Raw genomic sequence first — 20,912 nt, forward strand, 5'->3', positions numbered from 1 at the left:
GAACCCCTAGGGAGACTTTTCTTTGTAGACCTTGCCCCCTGCTAAAATATTTTTGTTCAGCTGTGGTGGCATGGGCTTTCTACAACTATCTGCACTGGTTCTTTTTTTTTTTTTTTAAATAAAGATTTTCATTATGGATATAGTAATAGATGTGGTGCTTACAGGATCTCAGGAAAAGAGAGAAATTAGCTGAAGTCTGTGTAAAATATTGTCCAGTAACCAAACAATTTAGAATGGTCAAAGTAAAAAAAAAAAAAAAAAAAAAGGAAAAATATATTTGTCTCTGACCTTGCAGCAATTTAATTTTTATAAAATATCATAGACATTGCATCTGTAACTAGTATAATGCCCAGCTGTATTCCCCTTAAATCATTTTCACAATTATATTTATTGATTTAATTTATTCCGAGTGATGGAAATTTCCATTGACTTTGATTCTGCAAACATCACAAGGTTTTCCTTTTATTATTATTATTAAAAAGGAGGGGGTAAAGTTAATTTATCAGCTTCACCCAGAGCTGTAATTATAAAGGATAAATGAATCAGTTAAAACAGGATAGAATGAAATTCAAGGCTAGAAAATGAAAATGCTAGAATAACCTGTTGTGAAATGAGCAAAAATTAAGTCATGACAGCAACAGCAAGCAGCCCCGGGTCTAAGATACCACTGTGAGACTTGAAGGTTATGGAGAGTGTAATGCTAGCAATGCTTCTGGAAGCTGCATGAACTCAGGAAACCCGCTTGACTATTCATTTCCTTAGTTTTCAGTCCCTTTTGCAATTAAAAGAAAAAGAAAATGTGGTAAGACATTTCAGGTTCCTTTGGCTACAAAAGAGTAAAGCTATAGAAGAACTTTAGTGTGGCATTGCCCACATTCAGAACAGGTTCTCTTCTTCAGTCCTGCCTCAATGGTGAATACTGCTATCCTTTCTGTAGTCCGTCTAGCTTAATGTTCAGCTGTAGATCATTAGGAGAAATCTCAACCCTGGAATGATTGACAGAACTGGCCTTTTTTTTTTAAGTTTTTGTCTGTAGGTAACATTTATTAACAAGTACACGCAGAGTGTGTATATAATACAATGAGACGGAAGGCATCAGAAGTCTTTCTTCTGTATCATTTCATGCCCTTGATTTTTTATGTCTAACTCAAGAACTATTGTTTATCCCACAATATCTGCAATATCTCAACATCATCCTATCCAGGATCTGAAATATGAATGATCCAGCCTGTGTAAATCCCTTGCACTTGGAGGAACAGCAGTGAGGATATTCTTCTCTTCTAGGACATATAGTTGTAATAGATTGAGACATGGGAGAAAAGAGAAGGAAAGAAGTAAAAGCAGGAGCAAGTTTCCCTGTTGCCCTGCTACCCCTCCTGAAAGCCATGCCACCACCACCCAGCCACGTAGTGGTGTAGGGCCAGGCAGGGCCTGCTCCATGGAAGTACAGCCCTGTGCTGCTGCCTAGCCATCCAGGGCCCAGCACGGAGTCTGCGCAGGAGAGGAGATAAACAAAACACACCAGCCTCACAACCTGGAGACTAAACTGCCTGCTAGCACCACATTGCCTGTGTCGTCCCTATCAGGTGAGCACTCCTACTTGTTTCCAACTCCTTTTATCAAAACCTCACTTCTTTTCAGTATTGCTATTCCTCATGTCCTTCACTTCCCCTCATTTCTTCCCTTCTGAACGATCTGTGCTTTGTTCATAACAGCATGTGGTTAAGCCTGATCCCTGGAAGCAATGTACCAGCATGAGTCTCGCATCGGTTTCTGAAAGGAAGAAAGATGCCTGACAGCTCAGTGGAGAAATATTTGCAATGCTCTTGAGGGCAGGTTTTCTCATTTTGGCCATGAGCCTTAGTTTGGTTGCCGTTGTAAGCTAAGCCCCTCCACAAAAAGGACTATCTGACTGATGAAGCGAACAATTAATTTGCTCTTCAGCTCCAGTCTGCATGGTGTCATTTCAATGACAAAGTTGAATTTAGTTCTTGGTCACCAAGACTACGAGAGTGTCAGAGATTTTTATGATGTGCAGTCACTTTTCACACATAGTGAGCATGTCAGTGATACAGCAGAAACATAATGACATCAGAAATGCTTGCTAGATGAGATGCCTTCCTAGATTATTAAAGTTGTGTTTTTGTCACTGCAAAAATCCTGAACAAATATGAAATTAAGACAATTAAATTTTTATATAAATACAAACCCCATGTAGCAAATGATGTAATTACTGAACTACTGGCTAATCTGTTAAATGAACCGAAATCTTAAATGAGTAAATCTGCCTGGTATTTATATATTCCAGGGCAAGTAACCTTGTGATTATATCATTAAGGTTGGAAATACATTGCCCTTTAAATCAGTGCTAATGAAATGTTTGTTAAGTTCTGCTACTAATTTCCTAAGTACTAAGAATAACATTCCTATTCCAGTGTCAGTTTTAAATATGTCCTCATGTTCTTTCATGCTTTGCACTGACATGAAACCCACAGTACACATATTTCCAGTTTGAACCACCAACAGTACAGCAATTTCTAACCTGCCATACTCTCCTGAGCTGGTAATTGTGTACTTCTGCAAAATATACACTGTAAAGTACATATCTGGGATAAATACCTATGGACCTTAGGTGTTTATGTGAGGCATTAAAACTAACCACACCATGAAACAAGTCACCACCACTCATAGAGGTAGAAACAGAGTGTAGCTTGACCACCAGTTTTCCCAGGGAAACTTGGCACTCTGTAAATCAGTGAACTCACCAACCTTTTTCCTGGTAGAACCAGGATTCGTGTAGTGGCATGAACCAGTACAAGCATATGCAGGTTTGGGAGCATACTGAAATCTCAGAATTTCCCAAATATTTCAATACATTCTCAAAAAAAAAAAAAACAAACGCAGTTTAGCATAAAAAATGACAAGAGAATCAATTAGGAAGATAAATATTTCCTGATGTTGCATTTTCTTTTCATTACTCTGTAAAAACATTCCATAGCACCAGAATATACAGGTTATGACTGAGTTTCAAAAGTTCAGAGAGATTCAATGAATTCAGAGTAGAGTGAATGGACACCTGTGACATGAAGTTATTTTACAGATTTTCAGTGTGCCCAATAGAATCAGCTTATGAGTGAAGAATATGGTTCTGTATTTTAATTATAATTTTCCAGCAGCACTATATACCTAATTTGGTCCATAATAATGCCTCCTTTTTATTTCCGCACAAACTACAAAATCATTAAGAACAGAATAGCACTATTTGGTAGAGCAAATTCTCACCTACAAAAAATATTTTTTTACATAGTCACCACTGTTAGCTATGCATTTTCACCAGCAGCAAGCAAGAACCCGCTTTTAAATATGTGCATGGCTGTCTGGAACATGGCTTGTATTTCACACTGCTGTTGCCACTGCTGACATAAACCATCCACCCCCCACTGTGCTCACATCCACTGTGTAGGCTCCATCAATGTTCAGTAAGTGTTGATGAATGTCAGTGGATGCCATTTTTCCTACAAGGAGGAATTCAATAACACACCTTTGCTTCATATGCATTTCCATGTCAGACACCATTCTGTCAGACTGTTCCTCTGCTGCCATTTGTCACATGGCAACAAAAAATAACAGGATATACGTGGGATGGTTCAACCTCTACTGACATACCATTACAATCTTCCTCTGAGGTTGGGGGCCCATATACTAAAATATGAGACATTACCTTCAGAGCAGCCTTCTTATTTTCATCAGAGACCAGAAATTTCAAGTTCCATTGGATCCTAGAGTAGAGAAAAGATAATTTTAGTGGCTGCTTACAGAGGATGCTTTAATGTTGATGCTGTATCCCAAATACTAATGCTTGGATTAGGACAGGAACCCACTGTATCAGGGATCAAACACATAATCCTTGTCCTCCAGATCAATTGAATAAAAATTCAGATGGCCTCCTTGAAGAAAAATGGCATACAATTTTCAGTGTCTGCTATCCAAGGTCAAAAATGTTCAAAGGGTTGCCTTGCCACCTCATCTGCTGAAAAGAACCACAAAATATATATCCAGTAATGTATATAATATTCAGACACTTAACAGTGCAGTTCTGCACCAATATAAAAGATAACAGTATAGTTCTACCCTCTAAGATGAGAAAATGAAAAGTCAATTTAAATAATATAAATTGTTTCTTTTTAATATTGCCTGAAGGTATACTGTCAATCAAAAATCTTAGCAGAAATTTAATAAATATGCATTGATATCACAGTAGTTTTCAAAAAGGGTATTTTTTTTTCAATAATAATTTAGAAGTAAGGTGATAATGATTAGTTTGATAGTCTGCTATTTGCTTGATGTAGGCTAGAGAATATTTGAGACAGGGATGTTGCGGCTCAAACAGATCTGAGGAGGCCCAAATTATTTGGGGTCTGGCTTATGCTTACTGGGCCTTATTCAATACTATCCCAGAGAGGTATTGAGTTTTTGAAATAGAGTGAGAGAGTCTCTGAGCCGAAAGGGACAGTCTCCTGATCCAGAAAGAGAGTCTTTTAGCTGACAATCAGACTCTCCAGTCCAATCTAGATGCTCTCCAGGCTGAGAGAGACACCCTCCAGACCGAGAGAGACGTTCTCCAGACTGAGAAAGATGGCCTCCAGTCTCAACAAGAAGCTCTCCAATCCGAGAGAGACGCCCTCCAGACTGAGAAAGACGCCCTCCAGTCTCAACAAGAAGCTCTCCAATCCAACATGGACGCTCTCCAATACGAGAGAGACACCCTCCAAACTGAGCGAGATGCCCTCCAATTCAAACTCAACAACCCTCAGTCTCAACAAGATGGTCTCCAATCTCAGCAAGACGCCTTCCAGTCCAAGCGAGACACCCTCCTGTCTGAATGGTACTCCTTCAGAACTGAGCGAGGTACCTACCAGCCACAATAGCCCCTGCCCCCCAGCCAGGTTGGGGAAAGGGATAATAGAGTGTATTGGACTGTGTGGATTTGATGGCCTGGCATATCAGAACCACAAAAATATAAGGCACTGGTGGACACTGGTGCACAGTGCACTCTAAAGCCCTCAAGTCACGAAGGGACAGACTTAATCTATATTTCTGGGGTGACTGGGGGTTCCCAAGCGTTAACCATGTTGGAGGCTGAAATAAGCCTCACTGGTAAAGACTGGCAAAAACATGCTGTTGTGACTGGCCCAGGGGCTCCATGTATACTTGGTATTGATTACCTCAAAAGGGGATATTTTAAGGATCCCAAAGGGTATCGATGGGCCTTTGGAATAGCTGCTGTGGACACAGACAAAGTTAAGCAGCTGTCTGCTTTGCCTGGCCTATCAGAAGATCCATCTGTTGTGGGGTTGCTCCAAGTGGAGGAGCAACAGGTACCGATTGCTACAAAAACGGTGCACAGACGGCAGTACCGCACCAACAGGGATTCCTTGCTGCCCATTCATAATTTGATTCATCAGCTAGAGAGCCAGGGAGTGATCAGCAAAACTCACTCACCTTTTAACAGCCCCATATGGCCGGTGCGTAAAGCCAGTGGAGAATGGAGGCTGACGGTAGATTACCGTGGCCTGAATGAAGTCACACCCCCACTGAGTGCTGCTGTGCCGGACATGCTACAACTCCAGTATGAACTGGAGTCAAAAGCAGCCAAGTGGTATGCCACCATTGACATTGCTAATGCCTTCTTCTCAATTCCATTGGCCACAGAATGCAGGCCACAGTTTGCCTTCACCTGGAGGGGCATTCAGTACACCTGGAACCGTTTGCCCCAGGGGTGGAAGCACAGTCCAACCATTTGCCATGGGTTGGTCCAAACTGCATTGGAACAGGGCGGTGCTCCTGAGCACTTACAATACATTGATGATATCATTGTGTGGGGCAATACAGCAGGAGAAGTTTTTGAGAAAGGAGAGAGAATAATCCAGATCCTTCTGCAAGCTGGCTTTGCTATCAAGCGAAGCAAAGTGAAAGGGCCTGCACAGGAAATTCAGTTCCTAGGTATAAAGTGGCAAGATGGACGTCGTCACATCCCTACAGCTGTGATTAACAAAATCACTGCCATGTGTCCACCACTAGTAAGACAGAAACCCAAGCTTTTCTGGGTGTAGTGGGCTTTAGGAGAATGCATGTTCCAAACTACAGTCTCATTGTGAGCCCTCTCTATTGGGTGACGCGGAAGAAGAATGATTTTGTGTGGGGCCCTGAGCAGCAGCAGGCTTTTGAGCACATTAAGCAGGAGATAGCCCGCGCCGTGGCCCTGGGGCCAGTGCGGACGGGACAGGATATAAAGAACATCCTCTACACTGCTGCTGGAAAGGAAGGTCCCACTTGGAGTTTGTGGCAAAGAGCTCCTGGAGAGACCTGAGGCCGACCCCTTGGATTCTGGAGTCGGGCGTACAGGGGGTCTGAGGAGCGCTACACTCCAACTGAGAAGGAGATCTTAGCTGCGTACGAGGGGGTTCGAGCTGCTTCCAAAGTAAATACTTGGGCCAAAGATCATGGCATTGAACCTATCTGAAAATCTCCTGTATTCTCAGAGTGGAACCTCACTTTCAGGGAAAGGGTAAAAGAAAGAGCAGATAAAAATAAAATTAAAAATATATATCTGCCCAGGTAGTGAAGAAAGCCATTGGCATTCTGGCTTGCATCAGAAATACTGTTGCCAGCTTGAGCTGGAGGTGATCTCATCTGTACTAAGCAGTGGGAAACTGCACTTCCAAAACTCAACACACCTGTACTGTGTTGAGTTTTGGTCCCCTTGATACAAGAAAGACAGTGAGGCCCTGGAGGTTGTCCAGAGAAGGGCAGTAAAGCTGTGAGGGGTTTGGAGCACAAGTCCTGAAGAAAGCACCTGAGGCAGCTGGGATTGTTCAGTCTGGAGAAAAGGAGGTTCAGGGAAGACTTTATTCTCTAAAACTCCCTGAAAGGAGGATGTGTCAAGGCTAAGGTCCTCCTCTTCTCAATAACCATTGATAGGATGAAAAGGGGTGGCCTCACATTGATCCAGGGAAGGTTCAGACTGGACACTAGCAAAAAGCTTCTTCTCCAAAAGAGTGGTCAGGCACTAGAACAGGCTGCCCTGGGAGGTGGTGGAGTCATCATCTCTGGAGGTGTTAAATAAACGTTTAGATGTTATACTAAGGGACATGATTTGGTGTGAAATATTGGTGACAGGTGGATGGTTGGACTGGATGATCTTGGAGGTCTTCAACAACCTTTGTGATTCTATGATTCTATGTCCTGAAAAATAAGAAACAGATACAGAATACCTCCAAAACATATTCCTTTTTCTTTGAGAACAAAGCTTATTTCAGAACGCTCTTTTTGTCTCTTGAAACATCATGTTATTTACAGACTATCACTTTTTCCGTCATTTTGATAGGAACCTCAGCAAATGGAAATTAAAATTTTAAAGTAATTCCAACTTCTCATTATTGTGTATTTCTATGGCTGTCCACAAATTAAGCTGCCTGGAATTGCCCCATGATATTTTATGTATAAACTTAGCTTTGCATCCTTCTTCCTATACATGATCTGTTTTGAAGTGAGAAGATCTACCACCAGGAAAAAAGAATATGCAGGCAGTGTTGACCAGCACTGACAAATCCTGAGATGCAACATGAAGGTTTACATCAGGGGAAGCAGCTGTACTCAGTACTTATTTATTTAGTGTCAGTTTGTTTTTTATTTTTTTCCTTTAGTGAAGGAGAGCCAATATAAGAAACTGAAAAATATATCTTTATTTGTCTAGATCTCTGCCAGAGGCTGCTCATGATTATGAGTTTGTTGTTTTCTGTTTTTTCTTTATGCATCACAGGTCATCCTTCAGTAGATTGTGACATACATCTACTAAGATCTATGAAGTTTACCTGCCAGTTTATATCTGATGAAGATCACCCTAAATCACTGGTTCCCTTTATTAGCTGTAAATTTCCATGAAATTCTGAACAGTCAAAATAATAATGATAATAAAAATATATTAAACATTTTTGAATACTTATTTATTCATGAAATTATACTGGCTGTAATCTGCGGAAGAACTATAATGAAAAAATATTCATTTTAAACATAATGATCTTGCTTTGACGCAGTGTAATGGAACAGGTGAGTTTCTGGGCTGTCTTTTACTCTGTGATTCTATATGAATGAATATTTCACAAGCAAGATATTAAAATTTCTACTGATGAATTACTGTTTTTGTGAATATTTTCATTCTCTTTAGTATTTTGTGTAACATAAACTGTACTGACAGATATGTCTACAGGATACACATAGTACCACTACTCTGCTCAATATTTCACTTTCAAGTAACAAAAGTACAGAAAGAATACGTATTAAAAGTCCATTTTGAACCTGATGGATTTATTTACTTTATGTTGACTGTCTTCATTCCATGAAATATGCTATTAGAAGGATGCCTGAGGTAGCCTGTTCAGGTGATTCCGGGGGAAAAAATAAATAAATAAAAGCCATTATTTAAATTCATTTTAACACAGAAGTGCACAGTGTATAAATTCACATAGAATTCTAGAACTGAATTATCTAGCGTGAGCTGTACCTGACATAGCAAAATCTGAATGAGTCTGGGCATGGACTCACATACATTTTAGACAGGTTGCTAACCTGACAAGTTTGAGCCAATGTCTTTGACTGTGAATCTTCTTGTTCTAGTGATGTGCTCTTTCGAGACAGCTCACTTCAACTGAGTGTACCTGACTTCAGGGATAACCCACTAATGAAAGTCTTGAGCTTCTTCAAAGCTTTAGGAAGACCTGAATGTTTACTGTGGAGATTCATGAGTCTGTTATAATGTTATGTAACTTAATGAGTTTTCACATAAATGAAATTACTTCTGTGTAGGACATGAAGGAGTATACATATTCCACTTCTTTTTAACAAGAAAATGCTAACAGTGTTCCAACAGATTTCTGAGACTGCCATGCCACTGGAATGAGAAGCATTTCTGATAACTTTGGATTTCATAAAAGCAAATATCAACAAAATAATTGACAGAATAAATAGAAAGTAGCACTGATAGCTTTAGTATATTCTAAGAGACAAAGACATGGAAGTGACTGGAAGGTTATCAGCAAAACTATAACTTTGCATTTGCTTTCACAGTTGTTGAAAGAAACCATATTTTCAACAATTCTTCGTATATTTTAAAAGCCCTTACAAGATAGAGCTTGTGGGAAGGAATAAGAGGATTCTTATCAAGTCAGTGCTTAAGTGTTTTCAAGGAATGAGACGAAGCTTTCTTGAAATCTCTGCAATGTGTACACAGAACTATGTATTTCATCTTAAGGAAAATTCATTTTGGTAAAGCAGAAAATTCAGAAACTAGTACTTCAGTTTTTCTCTTCCAGAAATCTAGTGAAAATATAAGTGGGCATCCATTAGGGACTACTTAAAAACCTTTAAATATATTTTCAGGATATTTTCAAATAGCTCAGTTATTACAGTTTTACCTATCTTTGTTTGTTTGCATTTTTTGTTGCTGCTTTTTTTTTGATTGCTTTTTGGATGTGGTGGCAGTAGGGAGTGTTTGTGTTTCATTATTCTTATTTGAGAAACCAGAGATCAGTTAATTATTTTCTTTAAAAAAAACACTGGCTGCTGAAGTGAATATTTGCATTCTTATTCACTGAACACTGCACAGTGTACACTACAGGAACAACCTCTCTGGAAATACTTCTTTATTTCTTATACGAAAGCCAAACTAATAGACATCTTAATTCATAGTTAGAAAAAGAATACCTTCCTGCATCATATTTCCCACTGCCCTCTCCCCTACAGTTAAAAATGAAGAGTTTAATGGTAGCTTGTCTGAATAATATAACCCCAACCCTGCTGTTAGAAGAGCTTAATGGAAATGTAGCTACTTTATTTTATGAACTACAGTACAAAGCTCACAAAGAGACTGATTGTATAAGTGTTCTGTCACTCTGCCATCTTAAACAACAGGCCCGCTATTACAAGGTGTAGTTTAATAGAGCTAATATTTTCTTTCCTAAAATTGTGTTTATATCTGTGATATAAAAAAAAAAAAAAAAGATCAAGTGAGGGAAGGCTGGCTGAAAAGAACTTGTACAAATGCAATATTTTATGGTTTTAGGACAAGAACCAGCAGTTAAGTGTAGAACTCCACTTAGTGGAATTTAAAACTTATGATTAGGGGTAGCTCCTGGGCCCCATATAGAATATGGGGAATGAGTCAGGTGACTTAAAAATTAATGTAGTGTAAAGGTGACCTTAAAAAAAAAAAAGATGGTGAAGTGGCAACCTGAAATATCTACATATTAAGCAGGACATCCTCAACTACAGGAAATAGAAGAAAAGGCTGAAAAAAAAATTCAGGTATCCTGAACATTTCATTTCTTCACAGTTTATATGTCTGATTCAGAGTTGATGTATCTACATATTATAAGGTACAGAGACAAGAATCCTCTCTTAAGAACAGAAAGTTTGTTTGTGTTTTTCATCCTGCTGGCAGATTTCAACCATGTAGCTAACAGCTACTGGAAAAGTAGTACGGTGATCTGGAGGTAATCCAGAAGGTTCTTGGTATGCACTGAGAGCCAAGTAACAGCACCATTTCAGGGGGACACAATACTGGACCTATTGCTCACCAACACAAGTCAGTTGATTGGTGACATCAGGATTGGATGCTGTCTGGACTGTGGTGAACGTGCAATGGTGGATTTCACACCTTTGGGGTATATTGGACAGGCAAAGAATAAAATCAAGAAGCTTAATCTTAGGAAGCCAAATTCTGTCTCTTCAGAGAGTTAGACAACAAAACCACCAGGGAATCTGTCCTCAAGAACAACGAAGCAGAACAGAGCTTGCAGATCTTTAGGGAACCTTTCCTTAGGGCACAAGAGCTCTTCATCCTCCATAGTAGAAAGTCAAGAGGCAAGAGACTGGTATGGCTGAGCCAGGACTACCAGGACCTATAGATTAAACGGGAGAGCAAGAAGAAAGTGTACAGGCAGTAGAAGAAGGAACAGGTAACCTATATGGGGTGCTGCTGGGCTGTGTAGTCTTTCGGTATCAAAAGAGGGCTATAAGAAAGAATGGAACAGACTCTTAAGCAGAGTCTGTTTTGACAGAATGAGGTGAAATGGTTCCCAACCAAAAAAGGGGACATTTAGATATGTGAAAAAAAGCTGTTTTACAATAAGGGTGGTGAAACAACAGGAACAGGTGACCAAAGAAGTGGTGGATGCCCCATCCCTGGAGATATTCAAACTTATGCTGGAGGGGCTCTGAGCAAACTGTTCTAAATGTGGGTGTTCATTGCTGGGGAGTTAGACTAGATGACTCTTAAAGGTCTCTTCCAATTCAACCCTATGACTCTATGAATTTAAGTCAAATAGTACACCAGCAGTTTCTTTCACAGGCTTTTTTTGACCTCTCCCTGGCTTCCATAAGATCCATTCAATCTATTTAAGCATACATAATTTCTCTACTGGTCAGCTTGTATGTTACAGTAAATTTGCATTCAGTGCCCTTGGTCTTGCTCTGTGTCCTCTGCCGTTTTCCTGCCAAAATAAGCAAGGATCACTGTACCTTCTACTTCCAAAGCAGTACAGAACCATGGCAGAACTACCACCTGGCAGTACGTCTTACAGAACCTCATCAGAAACACTATGCCATCTGCAAAAGAGGTCAAACGTGGTTGGTTGTGGTGGAAGCACATAGGCTCCTCTACAAGAAGTACATGACATGGAAGAAATTTACTAAGTTTGTGACAGGAATTTCTCTCCTTCCCTTGGAAAAAAAAAAAAAGAAAGAAACAAAACAAAACAAACAAAAAAACAAAGCTCCAAAAATGCTATTTCTGATTGTTGTTCTGGTATCCAGGGCAGTCACAGGCAGTCATCAACAGCCCAAATCTATTTTTACAACTGTGCTTGAACTTTACCTTCATAACAGCTAACTGCCATAATGGAAGCCTTTAAATCTCTGCTGCCTTAGGTTGACTGAAGATGTGGTGTTTTGTTTCTTTTTTATTTTTTTTAATGCAAGTAAACACCATTTTGATACAGAAACAGAGGAATTTAGTAAAAGCTTTTATACAAACAGGTCTTCTGAAAGCACACAGTATTTGCATATAAAAGCATTCCCACCACTGCATTGTTCATTCACTTTAAGGAATTTGCACTAAATGCTAAAGGAAATTCTGTAGTGATTGAAGTAATGTGGTATTTCAAATATCTGTTATGTTTGGATTGATGTTCTGGGTTTTTACTGCCTTGTGAATATTCTTATACACTACAGAAGATCTAGATAGTGATTGAATTGAATTTTAGAATTAGGAGTATAATTCCTTAATTTATAAACTATAGGGAAGATGGGCAACAGGCAGAACTTATATATAGAAAGAAAGAAACAAAGAAGCAAAGAAAGAAAGAAAGGAAAAAAGAAGGAACAGAAGAAAGAGAGGGAGGGAGGGAGGGAGGGAGGGAGGGAGGGAGGGAGGGAGGGAGGGAGGGAGGGAGGGAGGGAGGGAGGGAGGGAGGGAGGGAGGGAGGGAGGGAGGGAGGGAGGGAGGAAGGGAGGGATTAGGAAGGAAGAAAGGAATTCGGAAGGAATTTGGAAGGAAGGAAGGAAGGAATTCAGAAGGAATTCGGAAGGAAGGAACTCAGAAGGAAGGAATTCGGAAGGAATTCGGAAGGAAGGCAGGAAGGCAAGAAGGAATTCGGAAGGAAGGAATTCGGAAGGAAGGAATTCGGAAGGAAGGAAGGAAGGAATAAGGAAGGAAGGAAGGAATTTGGAAGGAAGGAATTCGGAAGGAAGGAATTCGGAAGGAATTCGGAAGGAATTCGGAAGGAATTCGGAAGGAATTCGGAAGGAATTCGGAAGGAAGGGAGGGAGGGAGGGAGGGAGGGAGGGAGGGAGGGAGGGAGGGAGGGAGGGAGGGAGGGAGGGAGGGAGGGAGGGAGGGAGGGAGGGAGGGAGGGAGGGAGGGAGGGAGGGAGGGAGGGAAGGAGGGAGGGAGGGAAGGAGGGAGGGAGGGAAGGAGGGAGGGAGGGAAGGAGGGAAGGAGGAAGGAAGGAAGGGAGGGAGGGATGGAGGGAGGGAGGGATGGAGGGAGGGAGGGAGGAGGGAGGGAGGGAGGAGGGAAGGAGGAGGGAAGGGGGGAGGGAGGGAGGGAGGAGGGAAGGAGGAGGGAAGGAGGAGGGAAGGGGAGAGGGAGGGAGGGAGAGGGAGGGGGGAGAGGTAGGGGTAGAAAAAGAGAAACTAGCACTTGTAAGAGGGATACAAAAATCAGGAAAAAATACTGAAATCTACATGAAAAAGACAGGTGTCTCACAGGAAGTAAATATCTTGATTTTATGTATTTTATTTTATTTTATTTTATTTTTTATTTTATTTTATATCTGTTTGTGGTTCAAAAACTATTGTGTCCAGGTATTAAAAACACTAGTTGCATTTTAGCCAATATTTATTCCAGCATTTCTCCATGGAAACAGGCAGTTTACAATTGGATTCAAGTTGATGTTGGAATTATAATGGACTGTAAAATCAAGCGAATCCTTTTAGTTTATTATTTAGAGGACGCCAGCTACACTGTAAGAATAGATATATCTCCCACAGTGTAAGAAATGAAAACGTATCTGAAACAACTTAGTTGGCTCTAGCTGACTAATTTCAGTTATTTCAGAAGAATTATACAGTAAGATGAAAAATTAGTCTCATATTGTTTTCTGGTCTGTTGCAGCATCAAGTGCTAAGATTCCGTTTCTGAAAATGTAGCTTCACTAGCAACAGATAAAAGCATGTCATGCATGCTGGGGAAATATCAGGTACATCCAAGTATTTTGCTCAGCCTTCTTCCTGTGAGTAAGGAAATAATTGGTTTTGGTGTCAGGCTGCGGAGTCACATCCCCCACATATTCCACACGTAGTTGCTTGCTATCATTCTGTGTATGTGATCATTGTTCACTTGAAGGACAATGACCTCTGTATAGAAATATCTAATTATTAACCCAAAGGCTATCTGCTACAAATCAGCATTTTATCCTGTTGTTCTCTTAATCTGGCTAGAGGTGCTTCTGATTAATCTTCTGGCTACCAAAGATCAATCAGAGACAAGGGAAAGAAGCAAGAAAGCAAGTAAATAGATTACAAGAAGGGGAGAGATGAGCCCCTCTTTTAGGGATTAAATGAAGTTCTAAGGATTTGTTTAGAGCAGATGGAGTAAGTCCATCTGAGAAAAGTGGCTATTTATCTTCCCTTCCTTACAGTCCTCAGACAATGGCTGGTTCCTTGATCACACGTCACCCAGAGCAAAAGTGGATATCTGAACTGGTGGCTCTCTTCTCAAGAACAGGTAAATTTGTGCATCATACTCAAATACATCACATGGATCGGATCCTGCCTCCTTGTCTCTGGGAAAGGGAGACAGTTCCAGACCTCTGCTTTCTGACATGATTCTTGGTGAATCTTTTGCACTATATCTGTCGAACTGGGACAAAGAAATTCTGGAATAAAGAGAAATAAGAAAAACGAGTTAACCAAATCTTATTTAATGATAGATTAATAAAGGAGGAATAGTTGGGTTTTTTTTTTTTTGCAGGTTATCTAAATGGTTCAATATCCATAACTGAGTATCTTTATTTTCAGTCTTAAAGAACTAATATTTGACCAGATTCTGTGGAACACGGAGGGAAATGCCTTATCTTCTTTACACTGCTGTTTCCAAGCTCAGTTAGTATTTAAATACTCTATAATAAACCTAAAATACTAAATAAACACTACATTCATTTATTTCACTGTTTCTCTTACTAGTGTCATAACTTAATGATTTTGCATGAATTTTGAACACGAGATTGATTTTACTGAGTGAAGCAAAGTAAGAGCAGGCAGCCATCCAGTGTTCCACTGCTTGTCGTGGCACATACGCACTTGGCCACAATATATAGCTGTGCTGAATGATGTCCCCCAGTGCTCATCCTGAGGCTAAATCCTTGTCCAGAACATTAACTTTTGTGACATTTTGTTTTGTCTGTGTGTAATAATTAGCTTGTAGTGAGCCTACCATCATTTAATCCATGATAAATGCATTTGGATCTAACTGGGTTTTGAAAAGGTGTGGATGCATGACTTATCCCATAGAAAAGTACTTTAATTCCAGCCCAGCACTGGTACATTTACCCCTGGATAAATCATGGCTAAACAAATGCCACCTTTTTTCAATTGTTTATCTTTCAGTGCTTGTTTCTCACACTTCAAAACGCAAATCTGCTTATGTATATGCATCGACCACAGTATGATTTGTTCTAGCCTCGAGAGCTGCCTCTCTGTTCATCTGCCTGGGCTGCAGTCACCTTTAAAACAATAATGTTAGCATAGAACAAATAGCTTTAAAAATTAAACAGTTGATTTGTTCAGTGGACTTTGCTGACAGGTTTTGTCTTGTTTTATGCAAACAAAAATGTATTGATGTAGTCAATTAGAGAAGTATATGTAAAGAACAATTTGGCAGCACTACTCTTTCTTTTCTTTCATCTCATCTGTCCTCAACTATTCATCTTTCAAGCTTTCATAACAAAAAGTACCAGGCTTTTGTGAAACCTGGCACTATTCTGGAACCTCATCTAGAAACTGAGTAATGGGAACCCTTTTTAAATCCTTATAACAGAGTAAGGATATGTAAGCACACATGAGAAGCCTCAGGAGATCTGTGGACAGTTTTTAAGAATGTTTATTTGAGTTGGCATATTCGGATTAATGACAACTAATTGAATTACTTGCACTGGGGCACCAGTAATCAACCATGTCAGATTTCTCATATGCTTTACTCTAAGATCAAAAGATCACTGTATATGTTAGCAATATCCCCAAACAGATCCAACAGATCCAACGATAAACATTTTCTGGTCTAAAGATATGTCTTCTTACAAACCATTCTTGTATGTAAAATGTGGCATCATTCTACAAAGTACTTATTCGTTTTTTACAGTATTATTTTAGTTCTTTATTTTACTTTATTGATGTATTATTTTTAAAGTATTGACCTGGCAGAGCTAAAGTTTAAAACCTTCTGTTCACAGGAAAGGCATTATTATAATAAGCAGCAGTGTCTCAAAAAGCTTACTTCATCTGCAAAGTTTTGCTAAAAGTGCTAGCTGAGGTAACTGGATTTGTGTCATGTTCACTCGGACAAAATTAAACCTCCAATGGGAATGTATTTCTTTGAGGTGTTTTAACATCACATTCAGTTATGAGAAGAACATTACATAGAGCTGCACTGCATATCTATATAATAAATATCCTCATTTAGCTCATTGGGGCTGTTTCTTAAAAAACTGGAATTTACCTTGGTGTTGGAAATAATAATGAGTAAGACTGCAGCCTGAAGGAGTTTATGGGCTGATTTCTATCCTCAAAAGCGCTCTTCAAAGACCTGCATCCTTTGTGCTGCCAGCATGCTGTTCCATCTGCAAAGTAAAATCACCACAGAGCTCTCCAGTGTATATGCTGCCTGCGCTTTTATATATTCTAGAGAAAAAAGGGAAGGGTGATATTTTGTTTTGCTTACAAGGGAGGTGAAAAAGAAAATAAGCATCTGTGGCAAAAACAGAGGAAATGATGCTCAAAGCAAAGAATGAAAGAGCTTAGAATCATTCAACCTATCCATGTATTTATGTGTTTATTTATCTATAATATTTTATCAAGATATATGCTACTGGCCTTTACAATTTAATATTTATTATATCTGCTTGCTGGGGACAATATTACTGTGTTGTGGAAGTGTGCACAAGAGGAACTCAAGACTCAAAACCCTTTTGGACAAAAGAATACTTTCTTGTATAACTATATTAACCTATAACTGCCACATGACAACTGCTGAGGCACTCACAGTGAAACTTTTTGAGATGTAAACAAGAATACTTTCCACAATATAAAGGGTCGGGACACAAAGTTTGGTCCATTTCTACATACAAGGAAATCCAAATGTATTAACATGAGGCTAAATGAAGAGCAAACAAATCTTGTCATTTGACATAATTTTCATCTCAAATGTTAGAATTTAGTTACTTCAGCATGTATCTACTTTCTGAATGATTAAAATGCTCGTTGACTTGGGCCTGATGCAGAACTTTCTAGAATTAGAACGATTTGCAAGTGAGAGAAAACCCCATACTGCCATGTTTCCAACAAAAGCCATGAAATAAATGATCTCCTGCGTAACAGAACGTGCAGAATGTCACTATAGTTTACACCCAATCATATGTGATGGCAAATCTTTTTACACAAAATGAAGTCAGCCTTGTTGGACCCAGCGTATGGCATATTTATTTTTTGCACTTCATGCAGGCTACAGCGTAAGTTGTGAAATAAAAAATAAAATAAAAATAAAAAGATATTTTCTATTTTTCTACACAGTGATATATCATATTAAAAGACAAGGGCGCGGAAGGTCTTGTCTCAGATTTCAGAAGATGAGGAGGCAAAAGTTAAACAGCACATTTCAGTGTATTCATTTTGTGGGTTTTGTGAATCAATACCAAATCACTTGGCAAAGAGACAAGTAATATAAGTAAAATTGAAGTAAAAAAAAAACCCACAAAACAACAAAAACATTCAAACACTCAGAGTAATGAAAGCAATATAGGGAAATGGAAGTAACTACAGTAGAATTATTTAGAGAACCATTAAACATGAAGTTTAGGGTGAATTGCTTTATGTACGTTATAATGAAAAATAAGAGTTGGCAGCATCTTCGCAACTGAGTAACTTCTTCAACACCCGGATATTCGTTACAAGCTGAGATCTTAATTTCTATAATTCTGAAGTTTACACTTTTTAAAAATGAGAAGCAACATCTTAAAGAAAACCCTCCGAGTGAGCTTCCATGATGCACTGTAGAAGGTTGGGGCAGCCCATCAGCTCACTGCCTCTGCAAGGCAGCACTGCCCGAGGCCCACAGCCCAGGGTCCTGCAGCTCCACTGCCCGGCTTTACAAATGAGGTCTGTGCCAGGTGAGGGGCCTGGCAGAGCGGCTTGGACAGCCAGCATGACACATAGATGCATGTCTACAGCTAGGGCTGCGAGGCATCGCTTGGTTTTGGAGGGCTCTGTACTTCTTGTCATCAAGGAATGACAAACGCCATTGGGACAAGCTAACGATGAATTAATGACCCAAGAGGTCCGTGTTCGGAAGGATCAGGTGTTAGAAACCAAGCTAGAAATCCACTAATGTCATGTAATGAAGATTCAGGAAACACAAAGGGACTTTAAGGAATTCATCAATTCTGTTTATCTATATTTCATACAAACAAGTAACACCTTTCCCGCTGCTTGGTCTTTGCGTAAGGTTCAAACACACCAACTCGTTTTCAGAGCAGTCACCACTCCTTATGCACCGAGGTATTATTTTAACTCGGAAGAGGCAGAACAACACCTGACCAAGTAGTGCTGTGTTATAAACCAGCGAGCACGGTGGCTTCAGTGTCAGGCAGCTCGTGCGAGCGGCTCTCGGCGCGGAGGAGGGCAGCAGGAGGGCAGCAGGGCTGCCCATTCGTAGTGAGCAGCACCACGAGCAGCAGCACCACGAGCAGCAGCACCACGAGCAGCATCACCACGAGCAGCATCCCCACCTCCAGCCCGGCCGCAGAGCAAAGGCCGACGTGAGCAGCACCGCGTCCCCGCGTGGGGCGGGCAGGGGCGGAGACAACGCGGCCTGGACTCGCCCCCGGGGCGGGGCGTTAGGGCGGGCGGGGCGGCGGCAGGAAGGGGGTCGCGGCGCCGGAGGAGCGCGGTGGCTGTCGGTGTCGCCGTCGCTGCGGTCAGCAGTGGAGCAGCGTGGCCGTGGACGGCGGGGCTCGCCTCGGTGAGTTCCGTCCCGCGCGCCGCCCGGGAGCGAAGCGGGGCGGGGAGGAGCAGAGCTTTGTCCCGGCGCTTCGCCCCGGATCCTCTGCGGGGCCGCTCCCGGTCTCGAGTCGGGGCAGGCGGTCCCGTTCCTGGGGCGGCGGCCGCCGCGCTGCAAGGCGTCTCGCTCAGACACGTGTGCCGTGCCGTGCCGTGCCGCTTCCCGGCCGCCTCGCTGTCCCGGTGTGCTACGGTGCTGCCGGGGCTGTGCCGGCTGGGCCGGGCGCTCCGCCGCCGGTGAAGTTTCCTCGGGCGCCCCACGCGCGGAGCTCCGGTGGCGGCGGGACGGCGCGGGGAGGTGGCGAGCGGGGCCCCGCGGGGCGCTGCCGGTGCCGCTGCCGCCGGGGCCCTGCCCGCCGCGGGCGGCACGGAGCGCTGCCCGCGGTGCTCCAGACTTGAGTCTGTTTTGAACTGCGATGTTATGGCTCCCATCGCTCCTTGGGAGTGGCTTTCCTTTATTTCCCCCCCCCCCCTTTTTTTTTTTTATTCTCCTTTTATTTTTTCTTTCTTTTTTTTTTAACTCTTGCATTGAGTCCCGCGCGCGTCGGTGCGGGTTAGCGCGGTTTATGTGTTCCCTCCGTGAGATGTCAGCGGGGACGGATAGGCCCTTCTGTTTTCTTTGGGATTTGGGTGTCCTTTCTTCGCGTGTGTTGCAGTGATGAAAGCGTCAGTGGTAAACATAGTTCTTAGAAGAGTGCATCTCAGTCCCAAAATCTTAACCAAGGGAATTTTTTGTTTGTTTGTTTGTTTTTTGTTTGTTTGGTTTTACTTTATTGATATTCTAGAATGTTATTTTAACTTGCTCTTTGCTGTGGCTGATACCAGGACTTTAATTCTAATGGGAGCTGATGCACGTTTGCCAGCTAGCGTTTGTAGCTCACATTTGGCCCCCTGAGCATCCCAGTTTGGGTGGTGCTGCAGGTGGGCTGGCAGCGTGCAGGTTTGAGGGTCTGAGCCAGAACACAGAGTCACCTCGTGTTGTTGTGTTATTGGTTTCCTTGTCAAGTGAGGTAACCGCCGGTGCACTGAGAGCTGGATACAGCAGGATGCAAAGGAGTCTAGGTTTTCAGATGCTATTTCCCCAATTGCTGATTTCAGCTTGATGTGAACTTCGTTCTTGATTCCTTGCATATGGATCCTGTGGTGAGAAAGGCAAGCATGCTTACAAGCTTGTTTTAGGGATGTTTCTTCTGTTTTATGTGTGGGCATTCCTCAAAGGGAGCCTGTGGTTGGGACTTGTGCAGCACTCACGCAGGGCAGGTGGATGGATATATCTGTGCTATATATATGAGGACAGTGTGGGGTATGATGAAATGAAGACTGCTTCTTAGAGTCACCTTGCAGCTTGCAGGTTTTCCTTCTCATAACTTGATCTGAACATCTCTGATAGTATGTGAGATGAAAAATTCAGTAAAGCTCCTGGGATGCTTGTGTGTGTGACTGCAATCCCAGCTTATGGTTGCTAAGGCAAATAGTGTTCTGGGAGGGATCGCTAATTGAGGAAGGTGAGTACTTTCTGGCAGCAGAAAGCTGCAGTTTGAAGAAGTGGTTGAAATACATATAGATTAAAACTCTGCTGTATGGCCACTTTTTTTTTTTCCTTCACTTGATAGGGTGCTGTCTTCTCACTTTTAACTTTTTTTTTGTTTGTTTTCTTTAAGTCAATCAGTGAGAATGTATAACTCTGAAATACTTCAGGCTGATGGAGAGACAGTGAGACTTTACACCTTACTCCTTAATAATACTCTTCAAATCTCTGTGATAAATGAAGGAGTGGTTTCCAATGTCCTGTCAGACTTAACTGTGCTCAGATTGAAGGAAGTTAAAATCATTTTCTGAATAGAAATTCAACACGTTCCCACAGGAGGATGCAAACGTTTTTATATGAAAAAATATCAGTCAGTATTTCTTAAACTTTACTGATTATATTGTAACTTGTGTTAAAATAGAATATGGGAACAGAGGGGTGGAGAGCTGCATTGTGTGTAAGATGATGACAAATTTCTGAAAGTATGAGGTGAACT

The 20,912-nt window shown here is 41.3% G+C and overlaps 1 protein-coding gene across 5 annotated transcripts in view; it reads left to right on the forward strand.

Moving 5' to 3' along the window:
- Window positions 1–18,754: 18,754 nt before the first annotated feature.
- The window catches only part of PAM (peptidylglycine alpha-amidating monooxygenase), a 114,647-nt gene continuing 112,489 nt past the window's right edge, over window positions 18,755–20,912 (forward strand). For all 5 annotated transcript variants that reach the window (XM_065744216.1, XM_065744217.1, XM_065744218.1 and 2 more), the window contains exon 1: window positions 18,755–18,850. The gene's annotated coding sequence lies outside the window, so the exon portion shown is untranslated. The remainder of the gene's footprint in view (window positions 18,851–20,912) is intronic.

This window comes from Cyrtonyx montezumae, unplaced genomic scaffold (genome assembly GCF_038088225.1).
Source record: "Cyrtonyx montezumae isolate F1298 unplaced genomic scaffold, pur_monq_1.0 scaffold_30, whole genome shotgun sequence".
In the NCBI taxonomy this organism is placed as follows: Eukaryota; Metazoa; Chordata; class Aves; order Galliformes; family Odontophoridae; genus Cyrtonyx; species Cyrtonyx montezumae.